Source organism: Pituophis catenifer, unplaced genomic scaffold, assembly GCF_029215685.1.
Source record: "Pituophis catenifer annectens isolate HBS135680 unplaced genomic scaffold, rPitCat1.0.hap2 SCAF_2, whole genome shotgun sequence".
NCBI lineage: Eukaryota > Metazoa > Chordata > Lepidosauria > Squamata > Colubridae > Pituophis > Pituophis catenifer.
Window position 1 is genome coordinate 58,780,242 of NW_027256882.1, and position 6,618 is coordinate 58,786,859.

General features: G+C 36.8%; 1 pseudogene; it reads left to right on the forward strand.

The window, feature by feature from the left end:
• Nucleotides 1-399: 399 nt before the first annotated feature.
• On the forward strand, nucleotides 400-978 carry LOC139310195 (cell division cycle-associated protein 7-like; annotated as a pseudogene).
• The last annotated feature ends 5,640 nt before the right edge of the window (nucleotides 979-6,618 follow it).

The window sequence follows — 6,618 nt, forward strand, 5'->3', positions numbered from 1 at the left end:
ATGGCATGTAATCATAATTAATTGGTTTAGAGAAAAGACATTCAAATTAAATACCTTCAAAAGTGTTTGACTGTATAAATTTATGAATGAATCAATTTGTGATTCATGTTGGGTAAACTTCATAGTGCAGTAGCTTCATTGTGTGATTTGAATGCTTGTTTTGTTTGATGGTATCACAGTCACATCCTTCCCACCCATAAGGGGAAAGAAATAGGTTGCTGTGGTCCAATGAGAAATGGAATACCATAAATGGCTGGAAAAGAAATAGATAAACTTTTTCCATCTATTAAATAGATTATTTAATCTACTCATCTTTATTCTTTATAGAATAGCAGAGGAAAACTGGTAGGTAGATATATAAATAGGTAGAGACACTTAAAATGAGGAGAAAGATTGAGGATGGCTAAAACACTTTATGAGGATTCAGATGAAGAATCTTTCTGTGGTTTTTCAGAAAGTGAGATTCAAGATGTGCTGAAACAGGAGACAACTCTGAAAAAGATGCAAATGTTCCTGTAAGTGGCCCAATAAATGTTCTGCTCCCCTTAAAGTTGCTCTGAAGTTCCTACCACAGAAGTCTAAGAAAAGAAAGAGTGAAACAGTTCTAGATATAAATTAGATTCAGAGTCTGAAACTGATGAAGAAAGAGCCCCCAAATTCTTGGAGAGAAGAGCTTTAAATATGAAGAAGAACAAACCATTCTTGCAAAGCTAATGTAAAAAATAAAAAGTGTGTTTGGAAATTTTACTAAGTTAGGTAACAATAGCAACTCCTACTCTGAAAGCCCAGCATTCTCCAAGGAAATTAATTTGCAGAAGTGCTCCAAGGAGGAATCCAGAAAGACATATTTGGCTTCGTACACAATCCAGATCCCTAACTGAAGGTCTTTCAAATCCAATGCCTATGGAGGAGGACAAGAAGAGGAGGGGGAAGAGAGAGAGAGAGGGAGGAAGGGAGGGAGAGATGATGAATGGATAGATGGATGGATGGAGAGACAGACATGCAGAGACAGATTATTTTCAAAGCAAGGATTTCCAATGGAGCTATAATGTTATTGTCAGGTTTCGGTGCTATCTTAAATGAGTTTCATCTTCAAGCGCAATCTCTCTAATGAAACATTTTTATTTAAGAACATAAAAAGCCGACAATCCTGATTTCATTTTTTGCAGCCAAACTGGCCCCTCCTTCCAACCCCCTCCTCTTCCGCTCTCCAACCCCAATGTCCCATTGGCCATCATGCAGATCCATCTCTACCTCCCGGCACGTTCTTTTCACAGGAATGTAGCCCCCACCCTTGTCTCCCAGGAAACACTATCTGTACATACAAAACTAGGTAAAAGTTCATCTTGTTATGTCAGCGCTGGAAGAGAGCCTAATTTGGAACGCTGACAGTTATGCCCTTCAGTTTTTCTATGACTTCCACTGAATTTCACAAACTTATAATTTTTGTATTCTATTATACAAATTACCTGTTTACAGTCCTTGACTTCTCACCAATACCTGGCTGAAATTGGCTTTTTCAGAAGGGAAAATGTAAATGTAGATCCATTTACATCCTCTGCACCTTTGCTAAGGAAACAATTCCTGGAAATCTTTGGTAGAAAAGCAGACCCAACTACAATGAAAAATTAAATCATACATACTTAAAAGCAAGAATGTGCTGTAGAACATGTTTGAACGAAACATATTATGTTTGCCATCTGAAACTACTGTATTATTCATATACTCAGATGAATTTTACTTAGTTTTCTGACATCAAAATTAAAGAGTAAAAAGTTAATCAGAAACAATGCTAGAATTTCAAATTATTTGAAGTAGTTAAATTGCAAAGCACAAATTAGTTTGACATAAAACTCAAGCTCAAAACTTTTCCCAGTACAGGTAGTCCTCGACTTACAACCACAATTGAGTCCAAAAGTTATGTTGCTAAGTGAGAAATTTGTTAAGTGAGTTTTGCCCCATTTTATGACCTTTCTTACCACAGTTATTAAGTGAATCACTGCAGTTGTTAAATTAGTAACACCGTTGTTTAGTGAATCTGGCTTCCCTATTGACTTTGCTTGTCAGAAGGTCACATGAGCCTGGGACACGGCAACTATTATAATTATGAACCGGTTGTCAAGCATCTGAATGTAAATCACAGTGCTGCACCGTAAGTGTGAGAAATGGTCATAAGTCACTTTTTTTCAGTGCCACCGTAACTTTGAACAATCAGTAAATGAACTGTTTTATGTCAAGGACCACCTGTATTATGATTTCACCTGTAAGAATATATATGGATGGCAGCCTCTAAAGAGTACTCTTAAGTAAAAAATCAATAACATAGCAATCCTGAACTACAGTAGTGGCCAAAATTGTGGAAACCTTTTGGAAAAAGTGTATTTTTGAGATTTGATGACTAATAACACCACTTTTTTTTGGAGTTTCAAGATAATCATATTCCACTGCTGGAATGGCCTGGGAATAGCCCAGACCTTAACCCAATTGAAAATCTATGGCGCCGACTAAAGAAACTTGTTAGTCAGAAGTGACCTGGGAATATAACTCAGTTAATAAAAGCAATCATTCAATCTTGGTTTCACATTATAACAGCTGCAGAACTAAAAGACTCGGTTCACTCCATGGGAAGATGTTGTAAGGACATAAATCATGCTAAAGGTTACCAAATTAAGTATTAACTGACATGGTGATAATTTTTGTATATCTCATTTTTTCTATGTGTTTCACTTTTCTTCTTTATACTGTAACTGCTATCCAATAGCAAATCCTTCATAAAAGTTATTGCATTACATTCTTGATTAAATTATCTTTCCATTGATATATAATTTTATGGTCCTACTTATTAACTAGTTTTAGAAAATACACTTTTCCCAAACGGTTTCCACAATTTTGGCCACTATTGTATAGATAACCTATTATATGTAAATCTGAGGCAGAGTGACATTTGTATGAGCACTAGAAAATCCTGGCCAGTGCAAGGATTTTCAATCACTTGGGCCTTATTTCTCAGACCATGTTTTAAACAGTTTTATGCCATTTTTTCTTTTCTATAAAACAACTGGCTTGGCTTTCCTTGATGTGTACATTTATTATACACATCTCCTTTCTCTCCTGGCTTTACAGTTACACACAACTAATCTACCACTGATCAATTACTTTTGGCTAATTTGTGGGTGGAATTGCTTGTTTTTATGGGCAAGCTGAGAATAATCCTCTTTATCAGCCAAACAGAATGTATCCAAAGCAGCCTTCCTTACTTTGGATTCACAACATATCCATGTTTGAGCGCATATTGGAGGAAGATAGCTGAGATAGTTGTGGCCTACCACAGAACAGCTATTTACCAGAGGCAAAAGATTAAATTGTTCTCCACTGTCCCCTAGAGGTCCAGACTGCTGTCTACCATGTAGGCCTCTCTCTACCATGTGGGCCATTCCCTCTCATCGTTATGCTGGACAGGTATGCACATATCTAAATGTGGTTGTACTCACCAGTTTATTAATTTCTTACATGGGGTCTTATATGGAGACCATAAACAGTGGTAGAAATAGAGCCGAGGTAGCACAGTGGTTAGAATCAGTGGTGGGATTCAAATAATTTAACAACCAGTTCTCTGCCTTAATGATTTCGTCCAACAACCAGTTCACCAAACTGCTCAGAAAGTTAACAACCGGTTCTCCCGAAGTGGTGCGAACTGGCTGAATCCCACCACTGGTTAGAGAGCAGCACTGCAGGCTACTTCAGCTGACTGCTAGCTGCAGTTCGGCAGTTCAAATCTCACCAGGCTCAAGGTTGACTCAGCCTTCCATCCTTCCGAGGTTGGTAAAATGGGGACCCAGACTGTTGGGGACAATATGCTGACTCTGTAAACTGCTTAGAGAGGGCTGTAAAGGCACTATGACGTGGTATATAAATCTAAATGCTATTGCTAGAAATGCAGATTATGCTTCATCTGGTAGTTTCTCTTTTGTTTATTTTGGTAAGATGTTTTGTTTCCATTTTGTTTAAATAACTAATCTAACAAGTTAAAATTATGGGAAGCAGTTAACCTGCTAGCTTCAAAGAGACTTTTTTTAAAACTTAGTTTTAGAAGCCACTTAATTCCAGATACCCCGGGTATCTTAGAATTAATTTGAAGGGTTGGGGGGGAACCAAGGAAAAAGAAGAATTATGTGTGTCCAGAAAACATAACAAAACAATCAACAGTTGTTTTTAGTGAGCACACCTGAGACACTCTGGAAATTTGGATTTTAGATTTTTAGCATCAACACTTTTCAAGCACGCATTCTTCGGTAATATTTCTTCTTTAAATACATACTATTTTCTTTTTCCTTTTTATTCAAAGCATTGTTACCTTACTCTCCTCTGCAAAAATGGGAACTCTCCAGGGCTTATAAAATAAAATGGAATGATGTACAAGAAATGTCATGATGATTGCCAAAATGTGGGGGAAGCAAGTTCAGATATAGTTCTTTAAATTACAGGTGATTTTTTTTTATCACAAATAGCTGCGATTGAAACAATTCAGGTAGCCTAATGAAACGGCAAGACTGATGGAACAGCTTGCCTTCACATTCCTCCCACTGCTGCATGCAACTTGATGGTGTTCCCTGCTGCTAGATGACGACAAGGGCCAAGGTGAAACATTGCTGTCCTTTCATCACATTGGGCAGGTATTAGTTCTCTTACAGGGTCAATTATAACGCAATTGCTATAATTCAAGGCGAAAGTCACTGGAACTGCCACTGTTCATATGGTAGCCTTATTATCTTTCAACTGGACTTTCAAGGTTAAGCCATTGCTGAAATGTTTTGGAGAAGTATGATTGGGGCTGTGTACATTTTACAAGTGCACCAGGGTGAAGCCTTCGGAAGGGAAGTGTAGCAGCATCTCAATTACTTGCTCTTTATGCTTTCCAACCCACAAAGGTATCATTTTCTACTCGTAGGAAATCTTTACATGCACTTGGAGGTTGGAAGTATGCATTAGAACATGTGACAAAGTTGAACATGTGAAAACTCTGGAACGCTTATCTTCATTTACTTTCCTTGATTGTGAATGTCAGTAAAAAAATATAATTATGATAATTTTTAGAATAACACTTTTTTTTCCCACTAGAATCGTCCATCCTTCTCTCTTTCTTTCTCTCCCTCTCTCTCCCTCTCTCTCCTTTCTCGCCCACCCCTCTTTTTCTCTCCCAACTTTACAGAATTCCAGGAAGTGACTTCCATGATTTTATAATATATTACTTTAATGAATTATAATTCTTCATAATCTATTACTCATTTTTAAAAAACATATTTATATATCAATAAGAGAGTCCAACTTAATAAAAAAATCCAAATATATGATCATTGCAGTACTTAACCAAATACTTAGTTCTTTAGTTTTCTTTGTAATTGGGAACTTGGAAAATAGAATTGCCCATTCAGAAAACCCAGCTGTACCTGCAATTCTCCATGGATTTCCTTGGACTATGAATTTTACAGAAATCCTTTTCAAGTATGAATTATTTGGATTGGGATGTATAAACGTGTCACCCGCAATGAACAAAAACTCTTTGATCCTAATAAAGCCACAATAACTGACTACAATACTACACTAAGGTACAACTCCCACGGCTTAATGTGCATTTGGGTAATTTTAAAATAATTTGAATAGCAATGGAGATGGAGTTGGGTGAAACTTATATATATTAAATTTGCCTTTGCACTTATGCTCTACTACAAGCCAATGGAATTGCTATGCTCTGATTTATAGCTTTGCTATTTGTTTTCATTCTTATTTAGCAAATAGCAATAACACTCTCAGCTGGGAGGATTATTGACCGTGATTCATGCACCTGTGGACTGGAAACACAAATTAAATTGAACAGAGGGCAGAGTAATTATGATTAGGAGAACTTCAAGCTGAAGTTAGTTATCTAAATTACATATAAACTTTCCAAGGACTTTAGGTTGCCTAAGAAAAACAAACAGCACACAAGGTAGGAATCGGTAAATAAACATTATTTCCATACTATTTGAATCCCTCTGCTTGATATAAGCAAGTCTGATATTTGTTTACCAGGATGGGCAGCACATTCTATGTTCAATTCACTATCCACACTACCTAAAGCTGAGGGTGAGTTTGGGGATTTTTTAAAGCTTGAAAATAATTTTAAAATGGTTCTATACATGGATAAAAATGTCAAATCCAATGTAAACATTTGCCTGACTGCAACTATCCATAATTATCCATAATAATGTAAATTTCCATCTGTCAATTATACAACTGCTTGAACACACATATACTGGACTACACCCATAGCTTATGACACTCTAGATTCTTGGGAGAATTTGGCAAATGAAGGCCATCATCAGCTAAAAACATGGCAGCTGTGATTTTACATAGTTGTGTTTATGATAATAATGTATTAAATGTATATGCTGCCTGACTCCCAGAAACTCTGGAAGATACGATACAATATGCCGTGATATGTGCTGCAGATTTCAGGATCCAATCTGAATGGAGGTGGGGAAAACCTCTAATGTAATTTGCCGAATTTCCTGCATGGATTGTTCCTGTGTCTATATAGGAAAGATGGGGAGAAAGTTAACTACCAGATTGCAAGACACA